At 44.1% G+C, this 12219-nt stretch overlaps 1 protein-coding gene across 2 annotated transcripts in view; it reads left to right on the top strand.

Moving 5' to 3' along the window:
• The first annotated feature begins 1344 nt into the window (after positions 1-1344).
• The window catches only part of npffr2a (neuropeptide FF receptor 2a), an 85203-nt gene continuing 74328 nt past the window's right edge, over positions 1345-12219 (top strand). Inside the window, exon 1 of one of the 2 annotated variants that reach the window (XM_067982250.1) lies at positions 1345-1460. The gene's annotated coding sequence lies outside the window, so the exon portion shown is untranslated. Of the gene's footprint in view, positions 1461-1610; positions 1746-12219 lie in introns of those variants that run through there. The other variant, XM_067982251.1, reaches the window with a different exon arrangement.

Here is a 12219-nt window from a genome sequence, read left to right as displayed (position 1 = left end):
ATCTGTTTCATGATCTTATTTGCAAGTTACACACGTGCACAATAACCACAGCAAATCGTTCATTCGGCTCCATGTTTCCACAGTATTTATCCAAGGACAACTTCTAGCTGAGATGACCTCATAGTGATTGGGGGATAGGAAATCTCAGTAGAAGTGATTGCAAGCATTATGGTGTATATTATTAGAGAAATTGAAGTGGCTCGATTCTGGTGTCAAACAGAAGTGAGTATGAGAGAAAATTGTAAGACTTGAAGATATGTTCTGAATAGATTACAACAACATTGCTTCTTCTCCCATTAGTATCTCTTCCCACTCTTTCTCTTCTCTCTCTCTTTCCTCTACTCAGCCTCTCCATCTTTTCTCTCTTTTCCTTTGCTCCTCTCTCCTTGCCTCTTTCTCTGCCTTTCCCTCTCTGACCCTCTCCCTCTTTTTCTCTCTATACTTGTTTCTCTTTCCCTGCTCCTTTTTTCTCTCTCTTTCTCTGGACCTTTTGTTTTACTCTGCTTCTTTTTCTCTCTCTTTTTCCATCTTCTCTCTTTTCTTGCACCTTTTTTCCTCCTACTGCCCCCTTTTTCTCTCTATTCCTAACTGATTTTTTTCTTCCTGCCCCCATTTATTCTCTATAATTCTTTTCTCTTTTTTTTTGCTGCCCTCCTCCCACTTTTCTTTTCCTCTGCTTCTTTCGCTGTCTGCCTGCCTTTTTTTCTCTCCTCCTGCTCATTTTTCTTTTAACCCGGCCTTCTCTTTTTCTCTCTTATTTACCCCTCTCTTCTCTTCCCCCTTTCTCTTTATCCCTGATCCTCTGCCTTTTCTTTTTCTCTACTTAGTTGTTTCTCTCTCTTCCTGCTCCCTGTCTCTTTCTGCCCTTCTCTCCTTTCCTGTTTTTCTTTCTGTCCTCTTTCTTTCCCCTTGCTTTTTCTCCCTCAGTCTGTCATTTCCTTTCTCTTTCTGTTCTCTCTTTTTACACTTTCTTCACTCTCTCTGTGACCATTCCTGTCTCTCTCTCTGCCCTTTCCTGTCGCTTTTTCTGCACCTTCCTTTCCATCTTTCTACCCATTCTTCACACTCTCTATCTGCCCATTTCTATCTCTCTTTCTGCCCTTTCCTTTCTCCCTCTCTCTCTATATATTCTTGCCTTTCTCCCTCGCTCTCTCCCATTCCAGTGCCTGCCCTTCTCTTATTCTGTCCTTTTTTCTATTTTTTGTTCTCTGCCTTTTCCTTTTCTCTGACTCTTTCTCTCGAAGTGCCAGGGCGAGGATGGTACAACCCCTCGGTGACGTGCGATCCCCATTATTATCCCCACATGCTGTGGGAGTCGCTGCTTCTGTTGCTGCAGGAGCTGCTGAGACCCACTGATGGGCGGGCAGTACCTCTCTCCCAGGCTCCCTGCTCTGGCAGCGCACAAGTTGCGAGTGTTAGTAATTAGACGCAATATTCGGAGTTAGATGCGATCTTAACAGGTAGGTATGAGTGTTTGTGGTTAGTTGTGTTAGATGTGACTGCTGGTACAGTAGTTAGCTGTGATGTGAGGAGCTAGGTGTGATATTAGACTAGAAATGAGTGTTGGCGATTAGTTGTGATCGATGTGATGTTAGGAGTTAGATGTTTTAATGGAATTCACTGCGGAGTACAATTCCAGCCTAATTCCCTCACCGTTAGAAGCAGAGAACAGGCGTTAGCATTCAGCTTATTCAACAAGGGGAATCTGAGGAGTTTTTGCTTCATCAGTGTGCAGCCAGCCAAAGGTAAGGAACTCACTTCCTCTGATCTTTCCTGAACTTGGAGGGTCACCGAACCCTCCAATAATTATTATTTTCAGCGGTTTAACCTGGCAGGAGTAACTGAAGTATGATGTGTTTCAAGTTACAGCTTTAAAGTTAAATCATTTATTTAAATCTGCATTTTATTTCTGTTTAATGGAAATGACTTTGTCCAAACAAGAGTCTGTTACCTAATCATATACATAAGACAATTGGTCAGTTTTATTTGAAGTCAGATTCACTTCCATTCAAACTGTTCTTTAGATTTTTCTGCCATCGGGTTACTGCAGTTTTCAGTCACTTCAACCGATTTGCATTAAATAACTCTTATTTCGACTGGAGGTTTTAAACTGCGCTAAAACAAGCAGGACCGCTGACTGTTTGCCTACAATCAGAAATAACAACAGAAAGTACTGGAATACAGATTAGGCGTCTGGAAAAGACAGGCTAATGTGTAGTGGAGACCCTCCCCACAAATTGGGTTTGACAAAGGCTCTGCTCCTGAATTGTTAACATCCCTTTTCTCTTTCACTTGATGTCTGACCTGCTGTGTTTTTACAGCAATTCCTGCTTCATTTCAGATAAAAGCAGGTTTTTTTATTACTCTATCATGTGAGGCTATCTTGTAACTCATTCCCTTAGTAGACGCACTCTGTAACTTACAACCTCCACCCCACCCCCACCGCCCCGCATGGTAAACCTGCTTTGTAACCCATTCCCTGGTAAACTCACTCTGTAACCCATTCCCTGGTAAACTCACTCTGTAACCCATTCCCTGGTAAACTCACCCTGTAACCCATTCCCTGGTAAACTCACTCTGTAACCCATTCCCTGGTAAACTCACTCTGTAACCCATTCCGTGGTAAACTCACTCTGTAACCCATTCCCTGGTAAACTCACTCTGTAACCCATTCCCTGGTAAACTCACTCTGTAACCCATTCCCTGGTAAACTCACTCTGTAACCCATTCCCTGGTAAACTCACTCTGTAACCCATTCCCTGGTAAACTCACTCTGTAACCCATTCCCTGGTAAACTCACTTTGTAACCCATTCCCTGGTAAACTCACCCTGTAACCCATTCCCTGATAAACACCCTGTAACCCATTCCCTGATAAACACCCTGTAACCCATTCCCTGGTAAACTCACTCTGTAACCCATTCCCTGGTAAACTCACTCTGTAACCCATTCCCTGGTAAACTCACCCTGTAACCCATTCCCTGATAAACACCCTGTAACCCATTCCCTGATAAACACCCTGTAACCCATTCCCTGGTAAACCCACCCTGTAACGCATTCCCTGGTAAACTCACCCTGTAACCCATTCCCTGGTAAACTCATTCTGTAACCCATTCCCTGGAAAACTCACCCTGTAACCCATTCCCTGATAAACACCCTGTAACCCATTCCCTGGTAAACTCACTCTGTAACCCATTCTCTGGTAAACTCACTCTGTAACCCATTCCCTGGTAAACTCACCCTATACCTCATTCCCTGATAAACACCCTGTAACCCATTCCCTGATAAACACCCTGTAACCCGTTCCCTGGTCAACCCACCCTGTAACGCATTCCCTGGTAAACTCACCCTGTAACCCATTCCCTGGTAAACTCATTCTGTAACCCATTCCCTGGAAAACTCACCCTGTAACCCATTCCCTGATAAACACCCTGTAACCCATTCCCTGGTAAACTCACTCTGTAACCCATTCTCTGGTAAACTCACTCTGTAACCCATTCCCTGGTAAACTCACCCTATACCTCATTCCCTGATAAACACCCTGTAACCCATTCCCTGATAAACACCCTGTAACCCGTTCCCTGGTCAACCCACCCTGTAACGCATTCCCTGGTAAACTCACCCTGTAACCCATTCCCTGGTAAACTCATTCTGTAACCCATTCCCTGGAAAACTCACCCTGTAACCCATTCCCTGATAAACACCCTGTAACCCATTCTCTGGTAAACTCACTCTGTAACCCATTCCCTGGTAAACTCACCCTGTAACCCATTCCCTGGTAAACTCACCCTGTAACCCATTCCCTGGTAAACTCACTCTGTAACCCATTCCCTGGTAAACCCACCCTATACCTCATTCCCTGGTAAATCCACTCTATAACCCATTCCCTGGTAAACCCACTCTCTAACCCATTCCCTGGTAAACTCACCCTATAACCATTCCCTGGTTAACCCACCCTATACCCCATTCCCTATTAAATCCACTCTATAATCCATTCCCTGGTAAACTCACCCTATTACCATTCCCTGGTCAACCCACCCTGTAACCCATTCCCTGGTTAACCCACCCTGTAACCCATTCCCTGGTTAACCCACCCTGTAACCCATTTCCCAGCAAACTTACCCTGTAACCCATTCCCTGGTAAACACACCCTGTAGCCCATTTTCTGGTAAACTCACCTTGTAGCTCATCCCCTGATAAACACCCTGTAACCCATTCTCTGGTAAACTCACCCTGTAACTCATTCCTTGATAAACACCCTGTAACCCTGTAACTCATTCCTTGATAAACACTCTGTAACCCATTACATGGTAAACTCACTCTGTAACCCATTACATGGTAAACCCACCCTGTAACCCATTCCCTGGTAACCCACCTGTAACCCATTCCCTGGTAAACCCACCCTGTAACCCATTTCCCAGCAAACTTACCCTGTAACCCATTCCCTAGTAAATCCACTCTATAACCCATTCCCTGGTAAATTCATTCTATAACCCATTCCCTGGTAAACCCACCCTATATCTCATTCCCTAGTAAATCCACTCTATAACCCATTCCCTGGTAAATTCATTCTATAACCCATTCCCTGGTAAACCCACCCTATACCCCATTCCCTATTAAATCCACTCTATAATCCATTCCCTGGTAAACTCACCCTATTACCATTCCCTGGTAAACTCACCCTATAACCCATTCCCTATTAAACCCACCCTATAACCTAATCGCTGCTAAACTCACCCTGTAACCCATTTCTGGGGAAATCCACCCTGTAACTCCTTCCTTGTTATCCTGCCTTGCAACTCATTCACAAGAATACAGATAATTACTGATGCGGAGGCCATTTGGCCCATCCATCTAGAGAGATCGTAATGTTCCCCCATTATACTATTGCTTCTTAAATGATTCCAGGATTTTGACCTTCACTAATCAATCTGCAAGTTTTTTTGTTGATCACTCTTTGTGTGAAGAGAAATTTACTCTGATCAATCTTAAATCACACTTCACATTTGAACCTCTGTCCCCTAGTTTACCTTCCACAGTTTAATATAAAGTAATATTCCAGGTTAACTTTTGCTATGTCCTTAACAATCTTGTATGCCTCAATAAGATCACCTCTCAGATGCTCAGTCTTTTCTCATAACGGTAGAAATCAGCTTTGTGAATCTACACTGCCTCCAATGCTTGAATGTCTCTGATTTTTGGTATTCAGAACTGGACCCAATTTTCAGGGTGCAGTCTGATCACAGCAATATAAAGTTTGATCATGACCACAGCTGACTTGTATCCTAATGTTTTAGCAATGTAGTTCAAAATCCTTGTTGATTTGTTGATTGCTGCTTTACATCGGTTGGACATGTTTAGTGTCAAGTCTATTAAGATCCCTTGGTCTCTTTCAGCTTCACCCCTCGCTATTTCAACACTATTCATGGAAAAGGCTAGTGAGCTGCAGGCACAAGTTGCCACATGGGGTTATGATATAGTAGCAATAATGGAGACCTGGCTCAAATAGGGGCAGGAATGGGAACTTAACATTCCTGGCTACAATGTATTCAGGAGTAATAGGCAAGGAAAAAAAGGAGGGGGAGGTGGGTGGCAGTATTGATCAAAGATACTGTTACAGCCCTGGAAAGGGATGATGTGCAAAGACACAGTCTATTTGTTTAGAGTTAAGGAGCAGAAGAGGAGCTGTTACGCTGCTGGGTGTATACTATAGACCACCAAATAGTGGGAACGAGATGGAGGATCAAATTTGCAAGCAAATTTCAGAAGGATGTAAAAACATAGAGTAGTGATAATGGGGGACTTCAATTATCCTAATATACACTGGGAAAATAACAGTGCAAAGGGCAAGGAGGGGGAGGAATTCCTGAAATGTGTTTAGAAAAACTTTCTTGATCAGTATGTTTCCAGCCCAATGAGGAAGTAAGCAGTACTGGATCTAGTTTTGGGGAATTAAGTGGGGCAAGTGGAGCATGTTTCAATGGGAGAGCATTTGGGAAACAGTGATCACAATATCATTAGGTTTAGAATAGTTAGGGAAAAGGACAAGGAAAAATCAACAGTGAAGATATTCAATTGGAAGAGAGCTAATTTCAGTGAGTTGAAAAGGGATCTGGCCCAGGTCGATTGGCAGGTAAAACAGTAAATGAGAAGTGGGAGGCCTTCAAGGAGGAGATAGCTCAGGTACACACTAGACACATTCCTATGTGGGGGAAAGGAAGGGCATCCAAAGCTAGAGCTCCCTAGATGACTAATAAATAGAGATTAAAATGAAACAGAAAAAGGAGGCTTACGATAAATGTCAGGTTAATGATATGGTAGAGAATCAAGCAGAATACAGAATGCGCAGAGGAAAACTGAAAAAGGAAATAAGAGAGTCAAAGAGAATGTATGAGAAAAGATTAGCAGGGAACTCTGAAGTTTTTTATAAATATATAAAGAGTAAAAGGATAGTCAAAGGAAAGGTGGGGCCAATTAAGGACCTAAAAAGAAATCATCTTATGGAGGCAGAGGGCACGGCTGGGGTACCTAATGAATATGTTGTATTTGCCTTCACTAAAGAAGAGGATGCTGCCAATATTACACTAAAGGAGGAGGGGATAGAGCAATTGGATAGGATAAAAATAGATAAAGAGGAGGTACTTAAATGATGGGCAGTGCTCAAAATAGAAAAGTCACCAGACGGGATGCATCCCAGATTTCTGAGGGGAGAAGGGGTGGAAATAGCGGAGGCTTTGGCCACAATCTTTCAATCCTCCTTGGATATGGGAGTGGTGCCAGAGGACTGGAGGGTTGAAAATTTTACACCCCTGTTCAAAAAGGGCAGTGAGATAAACCAGGTAACTACAGGCCAGTCAGCCTAAAGTCGGAGATGGGGAAACGTCCACAGACCATAATCCGGGACAAAATTAATTGTTACTTGGAAGAACATCAGTGAATAAATTGACTTGATTGAGTTCTTCGCTGAAATAACCAAGAGGGTTGATGAGGGTAGTGCAGTTGATGTTGTGTATATGGACTTTCAAAAGGCGTTTGATAAAGTGCCACAGAATAGACTTGTTAGCAAAATTGAAGCCCATGGGATTAAAGGTGCATAGGCAGCATGGTTACAAAATTGGCTGCGAGACAGAAAACAGTGATTAGTGGTGAACGGTTGTTCTTCAGACTGGAGTGAAGTATACAGTGCTGACCCCCAGGGGTCGATATTAGGACCACTTCTGTTTTTGATATGTATTAATGACCTAGACTTGGGTATACAGGGCATAATTTCAAAGTTTGCAGATGACGCAGAGGTTGGAAATGTAGTAAACAGTGAGGAGGATGGTAACAGACTTCAGGAGAATATAGACAGACTAGTGAAATGAGCAGACACATGACAGATGAAATTTAATGCAGAGAAGTGTGAAGTGATGCATTTTGGAAGGAAGAATGAGGAGAGGCAATATAAACCAAATGGTACAGTTTTAAAGGGGGTGCAGGAATCGAGAGAGTTGGCGGTTCACATACACAAATCTTTGAAGGTGGTGGGACAAGTTGGTAAAGCTGTTAAAAAGCATACGGGATCCTTGGCTTTATAAATAAAGGCATAGAGTATAAAAGCAAGAAAATTATGCTAAATCTTTATCAATCCAGGACAAAGCAGCCCACTTGATTGGCACCCCATCCACCACCTTAAATATTCACTCCCTCCATCACCGGCGCACTGTGGCTGCAGTGTGTACCATCCACAGGATGCACTGCATCAACTCGCCAAGGCTTCTTTGACAGCACCTCCCAAACCCACGACCTCTACCACCTAGAAGGACAAGGGCTGCAGGTACTTCGGAAAAACACCACCTGCACGTTCCCCTCCAAGTCACACATCATCCTGAATTGGAAATATATCGCCGTTCCTTCATCGTCACTGGGTCAAAATCCTGGAACTCCCTTCCTAACAGCACTGTGGGAGAACCTTCACCACATCGACTGCAGCGGTTCAAGAAGGTGGCTCACCACCACCTTCTCAAGAGCAATTAAGGATGGGCAATAAATGCTGGCCTTGCCAGCGACGCTCACACCCCATGAATGAATTTTTAAAAATCACTGGTTAGACCTCAGCTAGAGTATTATGACCAAATCTGGGCATCACACTTTAGAAAGGATGTCAAGGCATTGGAGTGGGTGCAGAGGAGATTTACTAGAATGGTACAGGGATGAGGGAGAAACTGTTTCCACTGGCAAGAAGGTCAGTAACCGAGGACACAGATTTAAAGTAATTGGCAAAAAAGCCAGGGGGGAGATGAGGAGAATTTTTTTTTTACTCAGCGGCTATTATGATCTGGAATGCACTGCCTGAAAGGGGGGTGGAGGCAGATTCAATGGTAACTTTCAAAAGGGAATTCGATCTCTACTTAAAAAGGAAAAAATTGCAGGGCTATGGGGAAAGAGCAGGGGAGTGGGAATAATTGGTAGCTCTTTCGAGAGCCGGCACAGGCACGACGCACCAAATGACCTCCTTCTGTGCTGCATGATTCTGTGATTCTAACCTGTGTTCTCTATTTTTCATTCCTATGTCGAGCACTTTACACTTATCTGAATTAAATTTCATCCGTTTCATTGTTCTGTACACTTATATATTGTGTCCAACTCATTCTGCTATTTCCAAGCTGCCTCTTCTGATTCCACTGCCCCTCCTAGTTTAGTATCATTAGTAAATTTGATCACTTTGCATTGAGTTTCTGACTTTCTGAATCCTGGTCATTTGTGCAAATTAGAAACAATTGTGGTCCCAATATTGTGTCCTGGAGCATCCAACGCAGTCCCTCTTTGCACTCTAAAAGACTCCACTGACAAGTACTCATTGTTTCCAAACCTTCAGCCAGTTTCTCGCCCATTTCATGATTTATCCTGAATCCCCATAGCTTTGAGTTTAAATAATAACCTTTCATGTGGAAGAGAAACTTTTGGAAGTCTGGGTGCACCGCATCATAGGGCTTCCAACAGTCCACTTGGGTTATCACTTCCTCAAAGAAATTAAGGAAATTGGTCCCTAAAGTAAACCAGCCTTGTAACCCATTCCCTGGTAAACCTTCCCTGTAACTCATGAGTGTGGTGTTGGCATTAGTGTGGGTACTGCATATGAATGTGTGGAGCTAGTATTAATGTTGGTATTGGGCATGAATGTGTGGAGCTGGTATTGATGTGAGTACTGGGTATTAATGTGTGGAGCTGCTATTGGTGTGAGTACTGGGTATTAATGTGTGGAGCTGCTATTGGTGTGAGTACTGGGTATTAATGTGTGGAGCTGCTATTGGTGTGAGTACTGGGTATTAATGTGTGGAGCTGCTATTGGTGTGAGTACTGGGTATTAATGTGTGGAGCTGCTATTGGTGTGAGTACTGGGTATTAATGTGTGGAGCTGCTATTGGTGTGAGTACTGGGCATGAATGTGTGGAGCTGGTATTGATGTGAGTACTGGGTATTAATGTGTGGAGCTGCTATTGATGTGAGTACTGGGTATTAATGTGTGAAGCTGCTATTGGTGTGAGTACTGGGTATTAATGTGTGAAGCTGCTATTGATGTGAGTACTGGGTATTGGTGTGTGGAGCTGGTATTGGTGTGAGTACTGGGTATTAATGTGTGGAGCTGCTATTGGTGTGAGTACTGGGTATTGGTGTGTGGAGCTGCTATTGGTGTGAGTACTGGGTATTGGTATGTGGAGCTGCTATTGGTGTGAGTACTGGGTATTGGTGTGTGGAGCTGCTATTGGTGTGAGTACTGGGTATTGGTATGTGGAGCTGCTATTGGTGTGAGTACTGGGTATTAATGTGTGGAGCTGCTATTGGTGTGAGTACTGGGTATTAATGTGTGAAGCTGCTATTGATGTGAGTACTGGGTATTGGTGTGTGGAGCTGGTATTGGTGTGAGTACTGGGTATTAATGTGTGGAGCTGCTATTGGTGTGAGTACTGGGTATTGGTGTGTGGAGCTGCTATTGGTGTGAGTACTGGGTATTGGTATGTGGAGCTGCTATTGGTGTGAGTACTGGGTATTGGTGTGTGGAGCTGCTATTGATGTGAGTACTGGGTATTAATGTGTGGAGCTGCTATTGGTGTGAGTACTGGGTATTAATGTGTGGAGCTGCTATTGGTGTGAGTACTGGGTATTGGTGTGTGGAGCTGGTATTGGTGTGAGTACTGGGTATTAATGTGTGGAGCTGCTATTGGTGTGAGTACTGGGTATTAATGTGTGGAGCTGCTATTGGTGTGAGTACTGGGTATTGGTGTGTGGAGCTGCTATTGGTGTGAGTACTGGGTATTAATGTGTGGAGCTGCTATTGGTGTGAGTACTGGGTATTAATGTGTGGAGCTGCTATTGGTGTGAGTACTGGGTATTGGTGTGTGGAGCTGCTATTGGTGTGAGTACTGGGTATTGGTGTGTGGAGCTGCTATTGGTGTGAGTACTGGGTATTGGTGTGTGGAGCTGCTATTGGTGTGAGTACTGGGTATTAATGTGTGGAGCTGCTATTGGTGTGAGTACTGGGTATTAATGTGTGGAGCTGCTATTGGTGTGAGTACTGGGTATTAATGTGTGGAGCTGCTATTGGTGTGAGTACTGGGTATTAATGTGTGGAGCTGCTATTGGTGTGAGTACTGGGTATTAATGTGTGGAGCTGCTATTGGTGTGAGTACTGGGTATTAATGTGTGGAGCTGCTATTGGTGTGAGTACTGGGTATTAATGTGTGGAGCTGCTATTGGTGTGAGTACTGGGCATGAATGTGTGGAGCTGGTATTGATGTGAGTACTGGGTATTAATGTGTGGAGCTGCTATTGATGTGAGTACTGGGTATTGGTATGTGGAGCTGCTATTGGTGTGAGTACTGGGTATTAATGTGTGGAGCTGCTATTGGTGTGAGTACTGGGTATTAATGTGTGGAGCTGCTATTGGTGTGAGTACTGGGTATTGGTGTGTGGAGCTGCTATTGGTGTGAGTACTGAGTATTGGTATGTGGAGCTGCTATTGGTGTGAGTACTGGGTATTGGTATGTGGAGCTGCTATTGGTGTGAGTACTGGGTATTGGTGTGTGGAGCTGCTATTGATGTGAGTACTGGGTATTGGTATGTGGAGCTGCTATTGGTGTGAGTACTGGGTATTGGTGTGTGGAGCTGCTATTGGTGTGAGTACTGGGTATTGGTATGTGGAGCTGCTATTGGTGTGAGTACTGGGTATTGGTGTGTGGAGCTGCTATTGATGTGAGTACTGGGTATTAATGTGTGGAGCTGCTATTGGTGTGAGTACTGGGTATTAATGTGTGGAGCTGCTATTGGTGTGAGTACTGGGTATTGGTGTGTGGAGCTGGTATTGGTGTGAGTACTGGGTATTAATGTGTGGAGCTGCTATTGGTGTGAGTACTGGGTATTGGTGTGTGGAGCTGCTATTGGTGTGAGTACTGGGTATTGGTATGTGGAGCTGCTATTGGTGTGAGTACTGGGTATTGGTATGTGGAGCTGCTATTGGTGTGAGTACTGGGTATTAATGTGTGGAGCTGCTATTGGTGTGAGTACTGGGTATTAATGTGTGGAGCTGCTATTGGTGTGAGTACTGGGTATTGGTGTGTGGAGCTGCTATTGGTGTGAGTACTGGGTATTGGTGTGTGGAGCTGCTATTGGTGTGAGTACTGGGTATTGGTGTGTGGAGCTGCTATTGATGTGAGTACTGGGTATTAATATGTGGAGCTGCTATTGGTGTGAGTACTGGGTATTGGTGTGTGGAGCTGCTATTGGTGTGAGTACTGGGTATTGGTGTGTGGAGCTGCTATTGGTGTGAGTACTGGGTATTGGTATGTGGAGCTGCTATTGGTGTGAGTACTGGGTATTAATGTGTGGAGCTGCTATTGGTGTGAGTACTGGGTATTAATGTGTGGAGCTGCTATTGGTGTGAGTACTGGGTATTGGTGTGTGGAGCTGCTATTGGTGTGAGTACTGGGTATTGGTATGTGGAGCTGCTATTGATGTGAGTACTGGGTATTAATATGTGGAGCTGCTATTGGTGTGAGTACTGGGTATTAATGTGTGGAGCTGCTATTGGTGTGAGTACTGGGTATTGGTGTGTGGAGCTGCTATTGGTGTGAGTACTGGGTATTGGTATGTGGAGCTGCTATTGATGTGAGTACTGGGTATTGGTATGTGGAGCTGCTATTGATGTGAGTACTGGGTATTAATATGTGGAGCTGCTATTGGTG

The sequence above is a fragment of the Heptranchias perlo genome, chromosome 4 (assembly GCF_035084215.1).
Source record: "Heptranchias perlo isolate sHepPer1 chromosome 4, sHepPer1.hap1, whole genome shotgun sequence".
Lineage (NCBI taxonomy): Eukaryota > Metazoa > Chordata > Chondrichthyes > Hexanchiformes > Hexanchidae > Heptranchias > Heptranchias perlo.
This window is presented reverse-complemented; position numbering and strand designations above follow the sequence as displayed.